This window comes from Osmerus eperlanus, chromosome 14 (assembly GCF_963692335.1).
Source record: "Osmerus eperlanus chromosome 14, fOsmEpe2.1, whole genome shotgun sequence".
NCBI classification, from domain to species: Eukaryota; Metazoa; Chordata; class Actinopteri; order Osmeriformes; family Osmeridae; genus Osmerus; species Osmerus eperlanus.
In genome coordinates this window covers 15,471,812-15,491,989 of record NC_085031.1, presented here as the reverse complement: position 1 = coordinate 15,491,989, position 20,178 = coordinate 15,471,812, and the positions used below count along the sequence as shown (strand labels likewise).

The window sequence follows — 20,178 nt, the reverse complement described above, 5'->3', positions numbered from 1 at the left end:
AGACACCCGCTGACACAAACACGCAAGCTCTTGCAAGCACAGTCACGAGCGGACTGTCAAACACACACACACACACACTCTCCTACATGCACGCACACACAAGCACACACATACACGGTCACACTCACGTACACAGGCAAACACACGTGCGCAAACACACACACATGCGGCTTTCATGCCGAGTCGGGATGTAGCAAGTCTCCCACTTGCTACAGTGTGTGTGTTGGTGTATATATGTAAGTAGCAGAGAGTGTGTGTTGGCGTGTGTGTGTATGTAGGAGAGTGTGTGTTGGTGTGTGTGTGTGTAAGTAGCGGTGTGTGTGTGTGCTGGTGTGTGTGAGTAGCAGAGAGTGTGTGTTGGCGTGTGTGTGTGTATGTAGGAGAGTGTGTGTTGGTGTGTGTGCATGTAGGAGAGTGTGTGTTGGTGTGTGTGTGTATGTAGGGGAGTGTGTGTGTGTTGGTGTGTGTGTGTAAGTAGCAGAGAGTGTGTGTTGGCGTGTGCATGTATGGCGGAGTGTGTGTGTTGCTGTGTGTCTAAGTATCGGAGTGTATGTGTTGCTGTGTGTCTAAGTAGCGGAGTGTGTGTGTTGCTGTGTGTCTAAGTAGCGGAGAGTGTGTGTTGCTGTGTGTCTAAGTAGCGGAGTGTGTTGAGATGGTCTCTGCAGGTCCGGAACCTCCTCTGTCAGCAGGCAGGCATGTGTTCACCGAGCCCATCTGTTATTTACACAGCCAGGGAAGGTGTGAGGCGGCGGCCCTGGCCTCTACGGCCTCACTCCGCCTGCCTCACCTCGGCCCCGCACTGCCGCAATACGCCCAGACACTTGAAAACTAAAACCCACTCCCACTCGCTGCCCAATGTATGCCGCTCACACACACACACACCGCCGACCAGGGGCATTTTTAGAATTGAAAGAGACTAGGGGTTTAGCCCAGACCCCAGACACAGACTCACAGCACCCCAAGTGCAAACATTTTCGAAATTCACCTGCGCCCAGGATTGAACACATCGCCTCCAACATCAGTACAAATATATTAACTGGAATTGGATCAAATGGTCACCTATGGTCACGAACTGTGGGTAGTGACCGAAAGAACGAGATCGCGAATACAAGCGGCCGAAATGAGTTTTCTCTGCAGGGTGTCCGGGCTCTCCCTTAGAGATAGGGTGAGAAGCTCGGTCATCCGGGAGGGGCTCAGAGTAGAACCGCTGCTCCTCCGCGTCGAGAGGGGCCAGTTGAGGTGGCTCGGGCATCTGATAAGGATGCCTCCTGGACGCCTCCCTGGTGAGGTGTTCTGGGCACGTTCCACTGGGAAGAGGCCCCGGGGAAGACCCAGGACACGCTGGAGGGACTATGTCTCTCGGCTGGCCTGGGAACGCCTCGGGGTCCCCCAGGAAGAGCTGGTGGAAGTGGCCGGGGAGAGGAAAGTCTGGGCCTCCCTGCTTAGGTTGCTGCCCCCGCGACCCGACCCCCGGAAAAGCGGAAGATGTTGGATGGATGGATCAAAAGACTCTGGGCCAGTACAAAAACACCTGGGGCTTAAGCCCCGGAAGCCCAGGCCTATTGACGCCTCTGCCGCGGGTACCTGCGTCGTTGTGTGTGTGTTTGCTTGTGTATGTCTGTGTGTTTGTGTATCTTTCTCTCTTCACGACAGAGCATCTAAGCTCCTACTTACAGTATACATTGGTTAACAGAAACTGCTTCAACACAAGAAAATCCATTACAACGAGCAAAACAGCAGGTAAATATAATATTGTGTTACACCGGAGCACATCACCTGATTGAAGCCCACTCCTCTAATGCATGATGGTTATGATAATGTGGGTTGGCTCCCCCTATGAATTACCAGTACTGAACATTTACATTTAGTCATTTTAGCAGACGCTCTTATCCAGAGCGACTTACAGTGAGTACAGGGACATTCCCCCCGAAGCAAGTAGGGTGAAGTGCCTTGCCCAAGGACACAACGTCATTTGGCACGGCTGGGAATCGAACTGGCAACCTTCATATTACTAGCCCGACTCCCTCACCACTCAGCCATCTGACTCCCTTTTACATGAACATACCCAAACTTAAAATTATAACTCTAACTTTGGGGCCTTTTCTACAAAAGAGTTGATAAAAATGAGACTGTTGATTATTGTTATTTTTTGTTTCTGTTTGTCCCTGAAGGTTTCTAATATGGGCTGTTCAGTTTGATTACATGTCTGTAAAAGTATAAGTACAATAAAGTTTGATGAGAGTAAACATTTTTTCTTTAGTGTTTTCACAGAGAGCTGTGTCCTGAACTTAGATTGGATGGTATTTTCTAAATCAAACCACAAAGACCATAACATGTCTCAGACAGAGCTCTTCAGACATACACCCTATTCAGGAGGGAAGAATATAGTCTGAGGTTTTGTTAACTACCCACCAAAGGTCACCTTGTGATTCTCGGCTTAAGACCGTGACACACAGACAGATGAAAAGCCAATGACCTCTGTCCTCATCAAAGCAAAGAAGACTAACTAATAGTAAAGTACATTTTTTTTCCACGCTCAAAGAAAACATTTACCTCAAACACACAAAAAACATAGATTTTTATCGTGGCATTTTCCCCCCTTTGTGGCTTCATCTTCACATGTGAACAAGATGAGAACGTTGTCCTCATCTTGTTTATAGGGCTCTGTTTATTCCCCTCTCTTCAACCCAAACCAAAACGTCGGCAGATAACCACACGCTCATCCAGACGTCCACATGCTCTGCAGGGGGGTAGCTAGGTTGGACTCTGAGGTGATGGAAACATCAATTAGCCTAATGATGCTCTCGCTGGCCTTTTGTAAAGGATAATTCCCATGCCGCTCAGCGCTCTGCATTAGCCAGTACATCAGTGGGATCCCTGGCCTCTCCCCAGCCTCTCCCAGCCTCTCCCCAGCCTCTCCCAGCCTCTCCCCAGCCTCTCCCAGTCTCTCCCCAGCCTCTCCCCAGCCTCTCCCAGTCTCTCCCCAGCCTCTTCCCAGCCTCTCCCCAGCCTCTCCCCAGCCTCTTCCCAGCCTCTCCCCAGCCTCTCCCCAGCCTCTCCCCAGCCTCTCCCCAGCCTCTCCCCAGCCTCTCCCCCACCTGCTTAGTTTTCCATTCATTTCTCTTGGCGCCCGTTCTGCTGCAGGAAGCCTGCGAGTGTGTGGTTAGTTAGCAGACTAGCCAGAGCCCAGAGGGACAGGCCTGTTCTGGCTGATCCTGCCTGTCTGGACACTGACCCGCCCAGCCCGGACTCCAGCCCCGGGACGGGTAGAACCCCAAGCTCTGGTTCACAGGACCAAGGGAGAACACATTGTGTGGTAGGACAATAGTACAAAAATGATGTCTTTCTTTAAAGCTACAGAAAATATGGTTGCGTGCGGTCGAACGCGGTGTGCCCAGTGTTTCGCCTGTCTTCCTCGGTGTGGCAGTTTAAAGGAGGGGTGAGAAAGGGGGTTGTCGCTGTGAAGAGTGATCGATGGACACTTTGGTAGTGTAAATGCTTGAGGGAAATGTTTAGCTTTTCGTTCGCACACAAAGCATTATTTACGTAGATTGTTACCACAATCGTTGTGTATTCCTGTGCCCCAATGCTTCTGTGCTACAACATGATCATTTATCAACCACCCCTTTGTTTTATTGATATAGTGTGATTTTAATGAGTGTTGGTTGTTATTTGTGTTTTTGTGTGAACCCCAGGAAGACCAGTGAACACTTTGTTGAAGTTAATGGGGATCCAAATGAAAGACTAAAGAACATGAGCACTACCCTGACGGGGAGTTTGTTCCCTGAGAGAAAGTTGATTGACAAAGAAAAGGAGAGCTTGTTAAAGGTTTGGCCTCTAATGACTATCATCCCCTGCACAGTTGGAATGACGTGGTCAGTTTTGTGAGAGCTTCGCTTTGAAGACTCAACTCCAACATTTGAAATGTATCCAATGTTCCAACAAACGAGCCTCTCCCAGAATGAGTTCCTTTTACAGTAAAAGAGTAATCAGCCTAACTTGTCATGGTGGCAATAAATCACTCATGCAGACACTTCTCACAGTCACTTTTGGACACTAAAGGACTCTATGATGGATTGTCCGAAGATGGAATATACACTATTAATGACTCTGGGTGTTTCAGCGACAGTGTTACTGTAAATGTGATCATTGCTTTAAAACGAGGTGGATATTAGCTTTCTTCTCACCTTGTTGAAACAACCTCAAAGTTACTTTCATACTCTTTGAGGGGAATATTCTGAATCTACTGATGATCTACTGAAATGTTTAAAACTTTACATTTAAACATTTATGCATTTTGGATAAAAGCGTCTGCTAAAATGCATAAATGTAAACAGTCTGAAATGAGGCACTCACAATGTATGTTATATAACAAAGTTGTATACTGACAAAAACAATTCAGATATTATGTATACTGAGAGATACAAGGAACATGTGTGTCATTTAGTCACACGCTATCTGCGGCTGATCACAGTCCCCTCACTGATGTGAAGAGCTGTAAGAAAAACGATTCAATTAAACAGATCCTAAGGGACTTGTAACAACAAACTGAGCAGTAAATTGGGTCAAATATTTGCCAGGCAGAATCTTCCACTCGTGTGCAGAATATATGACACTAAAGCACTGACATCAATGAATGAATCAATGAGTCCATGAATCAAATTAGTTAAATCTTAATAATAATTAAATCTTGTAGCCAACATATCAACAGAAGTGTTGAAATTAAATCTGCTTGGACCAACCTTTGGATCTCTGTGTTTGTATTTTCTTTTTTTCTGGTTTTATTTGATTATTTAAACATTAAAGTAAAAAAGAAAATGCAATCATCCATTGTCCTACAAGCAAACGTTTCACCAACAACGACCCACACTTTATATTCCAACTGCATCTACCGTATTTACAACATTAATTAGAACAACATTGATCAGTCGCTTCTTTCTGCTCCAAAAGGTTAAGTGTGAAAATGTTCCTGATTGTTGGTGCCAAGAGACCAGTTTCTCAGCTTTCGAAAAAGAGAGAGAAGGCAATTTTGAATCATTAGAGTTTTACTAATAGATTTTGAGGTTAGCTTCTTTCTTTTCCCTTAGAATTGAGAGTTAAAAAACGACATTTACCTGTTCAAAACATTATTTGGGATCCACAGTCTCCGTGCCTCAGAGGAACTGGGTTCGGCCATTCCAGTTTGGTGTGTGTCAGTCATCCAGACATGGTCAGCTGTCGACCCAGACTTGTTGAGGTTTGAACAGACAGACTCTTCTTCTCTTCCGTCTCGTATGTTTGTTTGGAGCGGAAGTGGGGACAAAAAATGTTTCACCCCGTGAGCTAACACTAACCCTTCCCCTGTTACAAATTATAGATGTAGACTTTTCTCTTGACATTGGTAAAGGACATGTCCTTACAGTTCGCCTCAAAACCTTCGTCGACGCTTTCAAATGTGACGACTGAGAAACTGAGTCCAGAAAACTGCACCAGCACAGCGCTCAAATGTTTTTTTTCTTCAGGAGCCTAAATACAAATTCCCAGCAGATCTTCAGTACCCCAGTCAGGTACAACACTGTGTACAAGGATCTGGACTGTGCACCATGTCTTTCATGAATTGGCAGTTGCTTTTCTGTTCACTGACAGTCAAATCTGTCAAATAAACTGTTCCTTCCAAGCTTTCTGGCTAATATAGGTAATACTGACCAAGATGGGCAAAAGAAGGATTCGTGTTCCTTGGTGGTTGCCTGATAGATCCTGTCTATACCGTTCAGCAGTGACCAGAACACACAATCAGACAGGAAGAAATAAATAGAATGGACTACCTACAGCATCTGAGAGAACTGTAATCTGGTCTCTTAGCTGATGTTAATCATGAATCTGATGGACTAAGACCGATCCAGAACAAAGAGGAGCAATCAATATTTATCAGCACCTCGGGATTTCTCTGTGTTCACTCCAGTCAGTGTGTCTGTCTGAAGACATCTCTGACTGAGTCCTGCTGCACCTGCATCCTGACAAAAGGGCACTAATGGGTGAATTTGACTACCAAGGGCTCTTTTTGTAATGACCCTGGGTCTTTGAGCGACAATCTTACTGTAAATAATAGCTGCTGCAAGATAAGATGTATGAAATTAGTTTTCCTCTCACCTTGTTGAAACCATCTCAAAGTCAGTCATACTCATTGAGGGAATATTCCGAACAATCTGAATTTTCTGATCTACTGAATAATAATTTCTCATTAAAACAGTCTGAAAAGAGGACTACATCTTTAACTGAACCAGTTCAGAGACTATGAACACTCCTGTTGTTGTATCTCTTTGTAGGTGCCCCTGACTGAGTCCTATCTCTCTCACAAGGACACAAACCGGTCTGATAAAGAATCTATTGACCCATGGAGCTAATAGTTGGATCACCAGCAGCTGTGTCTTAATCGGATAAGAACAGACCTTCCGAGTCACTATGGCCCTGGGCTTGCGAAGATGAAGATAACATTGCATTTAACATTTAATAATTCCGCAGATGCTTTCCTCCGAAGCGACGTGCAAATAGTCTATATAGAATGTACAGCAGAAGATCAAGGATCCAAAGTGCGTGGCGGTTAGAGTCAAGGAAAGGTCCCATTAGATGGACGGTGAGAGCAATCTAACCATCTGCCATTTTCAACTTCCTTGACGTGTTTCCTCACGTTGCCGTCGGAGACGGGCCTGGAACTGCGCGGCCCCAGTTCTCCGTCGAAGAAGAACCATCATCATCATCATGGCGGTCAAGATTGAGCGGCTCTTCTCAGTGCTTTCCTCAATTGTGATGGAGAGACGTGGGGAGCGACGTGAAAGAGAAGAGTGGTGACATGGAGCGAATTGGGGAGGTGGAGGGGGGGGGGCATACAGAAGGGACTCAGGGATCAAAGAAAGGAGAGGGAGAACTTTAAGTGCAGATAGGAGGGGGTTGGAGGGGAGGAAGCAAAGGAAGGGAGATGAATAAGGAACATTATGGGGGAGTTTGCCTGCTAGGTGAGTCAGAGGACCAGATCAGAGCGGGGAGGGATGGAGGGAGTGGGGGGGGGGGAGGTGGGGTGGGGAGAAATGGAGGTGGAGGTTGGGGTGTCAGGGGGAAGAAGGGGAGGGGAGGTGGGGGAATAGACGGAGTGGGAGATGGGGGTGAGGGAGGAGGGAGGGAAGGGAGATGTAGAGGTGCTGTGGGGATGAAGGTGGATGCAGTAGAGGGTCTGTGTGTGTGCGCGTGTGTGTGTGTGTGTGTGTGTGTGTGTGTGTGTGTGTGTGTGTGTGTGTGTGCGCGTGTGTGTGTGTGTGTGTGTGTGTGTGTGTGGGGGGTCTCCGGGAAGCCATGCTGGTCACAGTCTGAACACTGAGCATCACACCCCCTGCCTTCCTTCGCTGGCTCAGTTAATAACACAGGGGCAGCCATTGATTGGAGCGCCACTGAGCAGCTAATAGCCCCCCTCTGAGTCTTCCCCCTGGTGCACAGGGCGGCCTGGGTTTGCTGATGCGACTCGGTTATGGAGGCTCATTTCCACACACCCCTGACCCCCCCACCCACCCCCCGCCTCCCAGCCCCCCTCACCTATCTGGGCCTACAGCACGCCACAGAGCTGGGGGTGAGCAGGAGAACCCGGAGGAGGTCATACACAGACTGTGAAAAAGCCGCCAAACCCCAAATCATCCCAATTAGCTAATGAGCCCAATAAACCTAACCTCACATGCTTGTTAAACTTCTCTGTGAAATCGTGTATGTATCATTCATGCCCCCTCCCCCCCCAAAAAAGAAATTGTGGTTCAATATAAACCCCTGGACCCAATCTGATCTGGTCTCATCAGCTTCACACTTAGTCTCGCAGATATTCGGTTGCTTTTAGAAAACTCACCACGTTTCTTATGCGTTTGAGGAAACCTGTTTCCATGGAGACCAGTCAAGGCCACAGAAGTGACTCCAGGTGTTATCTCTCACTTTGTTCGTACACAGAGTCCAGGCTCGAGGTACGGAAGAGTCCCACAGCTCTCAATATTATACTGTCGAGCATAAACAGATCAATGAACTGGCTCCCAAGTCTGTGTGTGTGTGAGTGTTTGTGTGTGTGCCTTCCTATGACCCTTAATTAGTATAAAATTGGTATAAAACAGGACAATCCAACACCAGCTTAACCTGTGTATCCATGGACACTGCAGACAGGTTGAAGCTCTTTCAATCCTCCATATTTACTACAACACTCAGAATGCAAGATCTTATTAAAAACCACTGCTGTCCATGTGAAGGCCGGATTGATTCCTTTCTTGTATGAGATTCATTGATCGAGTCAGCGGTTCCGCAGTTTACTGAGACGTAACTGTAATTACATGAAGAACTCTGAAGTGTTTGACTTTCTCTGCAGTTTATTCCAATCTAAAGGGCACCCCAGATCTATGAACATGAAGGTGGAGAAGAGGCTAACCAGTCCATCCAAAGATCTAGCAGGTTAAAAGGCCTGGAAGAAGATTAGGAATCCATACTTTCACTGAAATGCCGAGATGTTTTTCCTATAGGTGTTTGCTGAGTAGTTTTATTATACTGTAGGCATCGCTGTTTTGTTACATGGTGGCTGATAGAACCTGACTGTTAATGGTTGCCCAGGACTTTTCTGAGGTTCAAAGTAGTGGCTGCATATCACTGTGATATTGCAGACCTGTGGTTCGGCCTCTACCCGGATACATAGAGAGTTTCCTCAATTCTCAAATTGATATTGATTGGTTCCATCAGATTTTGAGCAAAGGCCTGAGGAAGCCGACCTCTGGCCGGACCAAGGTCGTTATCCCTGGCGTCTCTGACCTTCACAACAAATGATCTCCGATCGAGGAGAAGAGCATTGGGAAGCGCTGAGGTGGGCGCATCCGGCGCTCTCCGGCCATCACTCGGAAGTGGGTGTTTATGGAGGTAATTATACGCGTCGACCTTTCTGTCGGACGAGTGCTGTAAGGTGTCAGCAGGGATGAGGTGTGGCTGACAGGAGCGGGAGACTGGTCTCCACACATAACGAGATGCAGCGCGAAAAGGTCAACGCTGGCTGACCAGCGCTCGTCACGTCAAGTTTGCGTTGTAAACTGCTGTCAACATTGCACACTTGAAGATAAATAAACGAAGGGGCGCGAAGCAAAATGTATTCAGCACAAATAAAGGAGAACAGTTTAGGATGATCGCAACTTAGATTTTCACCTTTTTTACTTCACACAAAACCCAACTTTTCTGAATCACTGTTTTCCCAACAAATACAATATTTCAAAACAAAATAATATGGACTTGAGGGTATGTGTTTTCATTTCGTATTTCCACATGGTTCAAGGAGGCTCAAGCCCATGGTGGGATGATCCAGACATGTCTGCCATTTTCATAGCTCTTTATCTTGTGTTGAGTGTTGTACCACATGCTGGTAAAAATCGGTTTAATCCTGGGCCCCCTATGGTCAAGCATTGTGCCATCGACATTTACCAAATTTATGTTGTCCCAGACACCAGATAATCCCAGTCTTGACACACATGTTGAATACAAGGATAATTCTTCTCAATGCAGGATCAATAGGCCACCGAGGTGTTCAACTCACTTTATACACAGTGTGAGTTTTTATTTCTGGGGGGGAAAACACAGCTTAGACGGAATACAAATTGGGCATAAATGCTGAGAATGAAGTCTTCACAGAAAGAGTGTACACTGTCCAGATCGTTTTGTTTACACAAACAGATTGCGGGGTGACCCCATGTAGCTATAGGTCATTTGCAACCATAATAATTTCAGTGCCGATATACTGGTTTTGTCTTGCGGAGAGAGAGGGAGAGAGACAGGGAGAGAGACAGGGAGAGAGATATTGAGAGAGAGAGATTGAGAGAAACAATGAGAGAAAGAGAGAGAGGGAGAGAGAGATATATTGAGAGAGAGAGAGATTGAGACAGAGATTGAGAGAGAGAGAGAGAGAGAGAGAGAGAGAGAGAGAGAGAGAGAGAGAGAGAGAGAGAGAGAGAGAGAGAGAGAGAGAGAGAGAGAGAGAGAGAGAGAGAGAGAGACTGGTCTGTAAGCTATTGATCTCAGATGAGCCTCCAGCTTCCAACATTAGCATCCTAATACAGAAAGAGATTCTGCTGAAACCCAGTCAATAGCCAGAACATTGAATTCTTACCAGGTACATCCAGCAGCTTCTCATCTGATTATGAGTGAGGTGAGGAGGTGAGATGCCACATGGAAAACGAACATGCACTCACGAGCTAGTAACAACACAAGCCACAGTAGACAACCTGGTGGATAACCGTCCTCACCTGTCCTCAGACAGCCCCACACGTTAGTCTAGTTAGGACCGGGTGTGAAGCGGAACTAATCTGCATCTTAACCCTTCCCAGGGTTGGGTTGGTGAAGTGTTGGATGAGATTCCTTTGCTGCTTCTTTCATGTGAGATCTTCTGAGGATGGGCCAACTTAAAAGCTTTTTTCTCTTGTTTTTTTTTTCCTTTTTTCTTTCATCTCTGGACTCTGTGGCGTCTCTAAGGGATGGGTCAGCCGCAGGTGGAAGAAGAGGACGGAGACGCAGAAGAAAGAAGAAGAGCGCTGGGACTCATCTGCCTGGATGACCTAATTGCGATAAGAGTTGTACAGTCATTTGTGCTTATTACTGAGCCTACCTACGTGGGAAAGAAGCTCTTTAACAGGCCAACAAACATCCCGTGGACTTCAGGATGTTTTCAGCATGTGTTTCACGAGGCCCAGATACCCTATGCGTGTTGACGTTGAAGCAGGGTTATAAATAGACATGGCTTTATGAGAGTTTTAAGATGTTAAATATAATATATGTCAGCATTTATGCCACAGTAATCCACAGATGCTGCAGCAGTCACTGCATTGAATCCAGCTCACGCCATTACCTGCATGCCCCCCCCCTCTCTCCCTGCTTTCCTGTCTCTCTCCAACTGTCTAGTTAATATATATATCCCAAAATATCCCAAAATAAAACATCGGCCGGGCCTTATATCCGCACAGTACAGTCTCGCTTTGTTGCTAGTTTATTTGGTGCAGTTTGAGGGTGTCCAACAGCACAGCTCTTTCCTCAGCAGCTGTCATGACCCTCTGGTCTGAGTAATTAGGTATATACTCACACTCTCTTCACTCGGCCAGCCATCTCTTCACCCCCGCCCCTCTAAACCCTGCAACACTTGCTCAGCATGGGTGAGCGATGGACTCGAGTGAACGCAGACTGATTCTTTCTTTCCCTCGGTCTGCTTTCGTCCGGCTTGTCTGCTGCGATAAAGAAAGAGATACGGACTGTTGATTGAACGAACCGACCAGAACAGGCTCGGGTGCTTACAGCAGATCTACCACAGTCCTTAAACGCTTTCACTTGATGGTTTCTTATCTCCTTCTCGCCGCCCCAGTCTGTGAGTGTCACTTCCTTTATCTGGGTGGCCAGCCAGGGATTGGAAGCCCCTCACTGGACCTTGATCGTTCAAGACATTGTCAAGACAAGTTAAACACTGAATGTTCCCATCAGTCTTGGTACTAACTAGACATTTACGTATAAATCTCCTGGAACCTTTTGGTTGTATTTCTTCTTTTTTTTTTTTTGGGGGGGGGGGTAATTATCACCTTGCAAAGGACTCTGGAAGGTTCTGTGTTCTTATTCCTTAGTTGATATCAAAGGCTGAGTTGACACTACAGGAGCTGATGAAGTCAGTTGAAGGGATCCTGTTCACAGACAGGGTGCATCCTGGGTCGCCTCTCAATTTCATGGCGTGATTGAGAAGAGCAGGAGGTTACGGATTCATTTCACAGAGGCGCGTGGAGCCTTCACGACAAAAGTGGTGAGAATTACATTCAGGGGGAGAGAAAAAAGAAGGAAATTCATGAAAGCTCAGGGTGGAACTCGAGTTACCTGAGGCGGATGTTTGCTGTGGTGGGTGTTGTGTAAAAACAAACATGGTTTTAATCAAATGTACATTGTGATCGATACATGCAGTCTCCACATGTGAACACCATGTGAAACCACCATTTCTCCAGGATGCCATGAATTGTGTTTCTTCCTGGAATCCTCCATCTTCCTGTGATGAGCATGGAGCTCCCAGCTCTCCGAGTCCTCCAGAGCTGACGCAATCAGGCTTTTAATGCCGGGTCATCCCTGGAGAGGTAAGAAGGACCAGGGTTTTTTTGTTTGTCGTCGGAGCAGGTGGACCGTTCATCAGCAGTGAAACAGAGATGCAACAGGGACAGGTAGCTGCACACAGAGTGGTCAGAATTAAACCATCACCGCTGGCTTTGAACGTATTGATGGACGGATGTATTGATTTGTGTTGAACAAGAGTCTTCAGTGTCGAGGAACTGAGAAAGTATAACACTATACCTTTCAACTAGCAGGTCTTTGCCTTAAATACAGTAAATTGATATTCTCCTCGCCGGATGTCATGGATTTTTTATTGAGTATTCAGTGTTTAATTAGTCTTAATTGGGGCACAAGAACATTGGGCTCAAAACCGCATGGTAACATTAAGTTAAAGAGGCAGGCATCTCTGACGAGACTGTTAAATGAATTCCCTTGAGTCTCTACAATACAATGATATCATGTGTGCATGCAGTGTACCTTGTAATCATGCAAAAGCTTGATGAGATAATGACAGCTTACACAAACCTCCCTGTAATTACTATCATGTCACAGCTGAAGTCTTTATCTCAGAGTTTCACAGTCTCTTCAGAGTAATTAGGGGCTGTGAGACTCAACTATTACCCACCCAGTCATGGTTTAATTACAAGCCGTTTACTATTTAGCCTCCTTAAATTGCTGGAGAGAGTCTGGGGATAGTGGTGGTGGTGGTGGGGGGGGTATCGAACTGATAAGAACAATCAGGAAATGACAACTCTTTCGTCTGTTATGAAATAAATATTAGAATTGTACAAAAAATATGTATAAAAAGTGTGCTGAACCCAACTATCTCTATGTATTTCCATTGACTTTATAGCACTAGCTATAGGACTCTATAGGACTATCTATAAGACTTTGTAAAGGACTCTCTATAGGACTAGCTATAGGACTCTCTTTAGGACTGTCTATAGGACTATCTATGAGCTAAACACTATCACCTCTGGTTAGCTCTTCTCTAAGAATAAGAGTAATATGAATTATTTTGAAAATAGCAATAAGTCATTGCTGTTGAGATAACACTTCTAGTTTGTGCATGATTTTCCCTGTGTTTATATTTTAATTTTAAATAATTTATTTCACCTTTCATTTCAAATTTAATTTCACAATCTCTGCAAGACAAAACCCCTTCCATCTATTCAAGTAATCACCTATGCAGAAAAAAAACGTGGGGGTTTGGCACAGTTAACTGCAGTAAAAGTTTTTTTTCAAAAAGTAATCCTTTTGTTTAATGACTGCAGCATAATGACTGCACTCAGTGGTCACTGATTACAATGGAGACTGGCCAGAGAAACACAGTTGGCATTTCATTATTTTACTGTGTGTGTGTGCGTGTGAGAGTGTGTGTGTGTATATAAATGAGTGAGTGTGTGAGTGTAGTGGAGATGATAACTACAGCACGTGTGTGTGTGTGTGTGTGAATGTGTCTGGATGGATCAATTGGTACAGCTTTCCAGGCAATTGGTTAGGAAGATTAATGCATGGGTTATTAATGTTTAAATCTTCTAATGGCCGGAAAATCATATTAACTCAATTCATCCATGCCAATACTCCCCTGTATTCACGGATAAATTACTTTTTTCTTAATAATTATATGCTAACACAAAGGGTGAATTTACACCCTGCTTGTCAAATGTATAACAAATAAACAGCAGGCGGCTTCAGTAAAGTCAAACAATTTATTCTGACTGTAAGGAGTGGAATTTTCATTTCAGGAATGTGTCTAAAGTCAAAAGTCACTTAACAGAGGATAATCATAATTCGCCCAGGGACATCCTTCAGTGGATGATTACAGCAGAACAGTTCAGCATCGGAAGCCAAATCCTCTTAGTTCAACACAATTACATCCAACTCAAATCTGAGAAGGCCATTTTCAATGTTATGGGAGAGTGAAAGACTGCACTACTTCCGGTTAAACTCTGGGGTAGCTGGAATGTTTTCCAATGACAACCACAAGAACACACACGGACTAATGAAGAAAAATAAACAAATTAAAGAGCAACAAGGCCATGCCATGGAAGAGACGAGAGGATAAACCACAAAGACTGAGATTGTAGGCTACATGTCACAAACTCATCTCCCGATCACTGTCCCCTAAGGAATACTCGTGTCTCCGAACAATTACCTTATCCCAGTTTAACTGATGTCGCTCACAAGGTAACGACCAAACTGCTTTGAAATACTTTCTCGTGTTCCTTTTCAAGGAATTGAAAGGTGTAAATGAGGTTTGAGACGCGCTAGTCCGACAGGACTCAAAGTTTGTTTGATGAAGGGGTGAACCATTCACACATGAAAAGACTCTGGGCTTGTCAACGGTGCTTCTGCCCCTCGCATGCAAAACTTTAATAAAGGCAGATGACAGAACCCTGCTGCCAACCTCAATTACGAGCGATCGCCTTTTATCTCCACTCTCCCTAATTAGTATCCATCCTTTCACTTTAGAATTCTTCTTAAGGCTCACATGCCGAATCTTATATGCTGTACAGATTAGGTGTGAAGCTTAGTAGACACAGGCTGACTGCATTATGCAACATTTTACAAATGATTTAGCCTTTTCTGTGATTTTGATTTTTGGTTTCAGTCTAACAGTCCCTTTTACGACTCAGTAATGTGGTACTTCTAACCACAAATAATCAATATTGTATTTGAAAGGATGGTATGCAGTTAATACCTACAGAATCTAGTTGATTTGCTGCATGTCAGTATCGGACAAGACAACAAGTCACCACCCAACCAAAAACACATATAAACTTTCCATCTGTATGCATGTCAAGGCCTGTGTTCCCAGCCACAATATTCTATAATCGGGCAACAATCAGGTACCACATTACTGCACTGCAGTGTGCTCATCCATCTTCTGAGCTATATTTCAAGAACAAACGATTATTCTCCAAAAGGGCACTCTCGAATTGTAATACGTTGGGATGCGGCCTAATTTTCAGTCCATTTACCCTAGATTCATGTCACATTCAGACTCTTGACAGACGGCCCTCTGGGAGCCTCAATAAATCTTTAACATAAATATTGTGTTAAATCATCCCCACCCTGGCCTCATCCCCGTCACGCTCCAGTGATAGGGGACACGGCAAGGTGACAGAGAATGAAGGATCGTGCAGACGTCCTCTGAACCGCACTGGCACCAGTTTCCACGGAGACGACACAGCAGGGAGTCCTCGCTGAGTGGACTCCACAGCTCATATTCAAATAATTATTAGTTTCCCTCTTCTTTTTGTTTTTGGATCAAGTGGCTTTTCTATGCTTCCACGAGATGTCAGTCTGATGACACGTTACACACCTTCCGTTGCTTAGCTGTTTCACTGTCCGCACGGCCAAACCAGACCATTTTGAGTCTGGAAAGAAATTCACCTAAGACACATTAGGCCTGCGGAGGTCTGCATGGAATGCACTTCTGAATCGTTTCCATGTTCTTGTCTTATAAATGCACAAGTCCTACATAAGACACTGTTACCATCACATAGCCACAACCGAGCGCCGTTCTGAGAAATGTCCAAAAGATGACCTATGACCTTGGCGCAACGGGACTAAGCTAGGCTAAAAATGTATCCTATCAGCCTGCCAGTGTATCTCGCCAGGGCTTTATGCTCTGGCCTCACTGTCTCTTCATCAACCGGAGTCAGACACGATGACTAGTTCATTCATGGAGTGCTCTGATTGGCTGTAGCATATGGAGGCTCATTTCCTCTCCCCGGGGTGCTAATTAGCCCAGAGTATTTGTCTCAAGAAAGGGCCTAGACTCTGAACCTGCACCACATGCCAGCAAATGAAATAAATAAAAACATCCATTAACGTGACAGATTTTAGTGTTTGTTACCAAATCCACTAGCATTTTAGAGAGGCGAGTAATTCTATCTGCATTGATCCATGACCCACATTCATGCAAATGGGCCTAAAAGTAATTTAACTACAGGAAGCGTACAGCTGTATTTCAGACCTGAGGATGAGTTTTACAGCCAACGAAGAGAGAATGAAAATTGAGAGTAGAAACTAACAATTGATTGTTTACTGTGGTAGAATCCCTCTACCGTCTCTCCTCACCAAAGCTTTACATTTTATTCATTTAGCCGACGCTTTTACCCAAAGCGACACAAAGACAGGAAAAGATTACGGATCAGAAGGGCACAGTTCGAACAGTATTTCAATAGTCTGTATGTTGTGGTGTGTTTTTGTTAACCAGATATAGTGCAACAACAACATCATCACTACAGTATTAATTAATCATTCCGATCAATAGCACTGCTGAAAGCCTTGGTTGTCACACTCCGTGTCTCCTCGCCATGCTCATCACATGTTGGATCGACTTCCCCCACAAGCAAGGGGTTTGTTTCCAAACCATTATGTTTTAAGAAGAATATGTTACTACGTCACTTCAAGGTGACTTATTCTGTATTTATGCACACAGTTACTCGAACATGTTGAAGCCTATTGATTATTGGGCAGGGTGGCAGGCATATGTGTGGTATCCAAGGGCACTCAGGAGAAAGGCCTAGGTCTGAGCTGTATTGTGTGAGCAGAGAAACATGAAACACTTGAATTTCCCTTTTGTGAGCTCTGGAGCTTCACCACAGCTGATGAGGAGAGGAACTTCTCATATGCCCAGCCCAGCTATCATGATAAGTGCTCATCAGCAAGAAGACCAGGCAGGGATCCCGCTAAAAGTCTAGGTATGGTAACTGTGAACACTGGTGTAGATCACTGTGATTTTACGAAGCCGCTAACTTGCCTCAAAGGACTGAATACATGGAATGGCGGATCGAGCGGTCCTATTCTTCATCGCTCGTCAAGATGCTACATTGTGGTGCGTACTTCATCCTTTTAATTCTTCCTGTTTCTCAAAAAAAGACTTGTCTGAAAGTTGTCTGACTCCATCTGGAGCATTGTGTGAGTGAGAAGTGTGGTGTAGAATGTTCTCTGTCGCCAGCTGACGGCCTTCAGCAGCCAATGAAATGCTCCATTACAAGGATTCATGACACTAATGAATCATGGCTGCAATCTCCTGTTACTTGGTCGTCTGTTCTGAGTTGTTTTTTAGACTGATGTATTTCATGACTCGCCCCTGATGTATCATCCCGATCTATCAATAGTTGATTAATGTTTTCTGGTAGGTGGGATGAAAAGGCTACCAAATGTTTGAGTCTGCTTCTGATGTGTCTGATTTTGTCTCTCTCTTTCTGTATCTTTATCTCTCTCTTCCCCACGCTGTCTCTGCCTCTCTCTCTCTCTGTGTCATGATTAGAATTGCATAATCAGTAAAAAGAACATGAATCTTGGGTACACAATTTTAATAAGCTACAGATCAACAAATGAAGAAATATAAAAACGGTAGACAGTTAAAGCTGTTTCTAACAACGTTGGCTTTTAGAGACATTTCGTAAATTATAAACACTTAATCCAGTTGAATGTCTACACTTATGTAGCCTACCACAGAACACGTTTTTTTTTACATACCTTTCATTACTGTAGGTCGTTATAATTACCTCACCTAATGTACAACTGTGTACATTATGTATTACATGGTTTCATATTGTATGCAGTTGTGTGACCCAATTACTTTCTGAAAGCATGTGTTACATTTGACATTTTGTTCATTTAGCAGACCCTTTTCTAAGGAAACATACAAATAGTGAATACTGAATAGGAGGTAGCCTACAGATTAAACGATTGTGGACCAGAAGTGCAAAGTCCTAACATCAGTAACAAAGTAGGAGGCGAGAGTGTGAGTTCATCCTGAGTGACTCACTGTTCATACAAATCATTTAACGAAGGGGCACAGCAAATATCACCAACATATTTAAAACACATATTGCTATATTCAGGGGTCACAATCTCTTAACCCTTGTGCTGCCTTCGGGTCACATGACCCAAAGGTTCATAACGAACCATCGTTGTGTTTACCCAATTTTACCCAATACAAAAACAAATAATTTTCTTTTAACCTTCGCAATGTGGGGGGTCTGAGACAGCCCGATGGTTAAAAGAAAATGCTTCACTTTGTTTTTGTATGCAGTAAAGTTGTCTCAATACGACGGTGGGTCACAATGACTGATGGGAATGACCCGAAGATAACACAAGGGTTAAGAGTCTGTGAGACGTTACGAATTAGAGTGTATTAAGGACCACAGTCTACGGTTCATCATCTCCTACTGTGTAATATCTCAGTACTTGACACTTCTGGATGGGCTGGAGTCGGCACTCACCCAAACGTAAAGAACGAGTATAGCCTACTTACATTAAATGTATGAATTAAATATATAAAATGAAAGATTTATACATTCTCAGTCTATTGTAATAGATTATAATCTTTTTCCACACAGTTGGAAGTGTAGGCTACTTTAATTTGTACGTTTTTTATGTAGGCCATAACTCAGTAAATACGTTTGTACTTATAAATCATAAGTAAACTTTTGGTTTAATATATTTTCACTTGGGTAGTAGTCTCACTATGTATCCCTAATGACACGGAGGGTGTCTGAAGTTTGCAAAGAAATGCGCGAAGCCTAGTCCAGGCATGGCACTCGGGCAGCGCGTGTCATTCCGCTCATCAACTACACGTGTTAACCTGCTTCAAGCCCATTGGACCACGTCCGATAAGACGGAATAATGCCGCATGGATACTCGTACACTGTTATTGTGCTGCTGCCCCCCTCCACGATCCCCATCTCCCCCTTCTCTGGCCATTGGGCGGGATTGTTTCTCTATTTGCTCCCTGCCCAATATTCTATGTATGTTGCTCGCTAATGCTTAAAGGCAGGAAGTGCTTCCCCAAGTCAAATCAATTTTCATGTCTATGGTTATCAGTAAATGCTGGAATCAAAACATGAGTGTCTTGACTGAACTCATTTTAGGAGAATGTGAACAAGTAATTTTGGCGGTACAGCTGAACACCAGAGCCTTGCAGTTAGACGAAAACCAAGACTAGGATGCGTTTGTTGACCAAGATGGAGGCAACCCATTTGGTCCAAGTTGAGCAAAATCGATTTTCCGGTAGTAGGTGAGTCAATCCGGTGGAGCCAGTGTGACCTTATGTTATACATAAAGGTTAACTATGTGTGTTAACAAACAGCAACAACTTGCAATGGTCAGACTATTCTTGTCAGTTCCTAGTAATATCGTTATCGACGTGAAACCCACAGAGGACTTAATTGCTCGTCGTGTCTTGTCCAGGGACTGTTATGGAGTGGTAATCAATCGCACTGCCAACTCCTGAAAACACATGAAAAGGCAGAGAAAGAAAGAGTATGGATTTGTTCATTTGAAGTGGACAGACGTACAAAGACGAAGAAAAAAAGAAATCTACGGCATGTTTTGATAGGCTTTTGAATTTTTGTTGTGGAATTAAAACATAGCTCTAATAAGTGTTGTCACCCGGGGAAAGACACACAGGAAACAAATAATGTGTGGGTTGGTATATTTATAGTTAGAAAGTATAAAATAAAAAAGTATAAATGCTCTACTGCTTTTCCTTACAGTGTTCTTTTCTTTATCACAGTACACCTTAGTATGCTCTCTATCCTAAGTGCCTGACTAAAGATACAACCCAGAAACTGTAACCAAAGGAAATAAACCCAAACAAAATACAGATCAAAAATAAGGTAGTGGCACTTCAATAGTTGAACTTTGAACACGACCAAAGTTATCACGCAAATCCAAACGTCTGCTCACAGTTCGATGCGTGAAGAAAATAAATCGATTATCAGTATCATTCTACAAAAACCTCTGAATACAATGCAACACATTATGAAAACAGATTTAACATTTCCAAGGCATGTAGCCGTACGTTGCCACATGGAACGTTGCTAATTAGCACAAGTGTGCCAACACGTTATCTTTCTCCATCAATGTATCACTAACACATTACAAAACCATCTATTATACCTATTTATTGAACTCAGACCTCGATCTACTATTTAATGGCAGTATTTTATAGTCTTATTACTTATTACATCCGAAACTTACAGATTCCTTATACACCACCACGCACTGTTGTCTACCGCGCCACCTTCAGGGAATCGCAAATCCAAC

At 44.2% G+C, this 20,178-nt stretch overlaps 1 long non-coding RNA gene across 1 annotated transcript; it reads right to left on the bottom strand.

Moving 5' to 3' along the window:
- Nucleotides 1–10,298: 10,298 nt before the first annotated feature.
- LOC134034003 (uncharacterized) lies at nt 10,299–20,178 on the bottom strand. The gene is made up of 5 exons (XR_009932182.1): nt 20,113–20,178; nt 11,995–12,123; nt 11,595–11,793; nt 11,108–11,445; nt 10,299–10,586 (listed from the first exon to the last, which is right to left on the bottom strand). It is a non-coding gene; the product is annotated as an uncharacterized LOC134034003 (long non-coding RNA).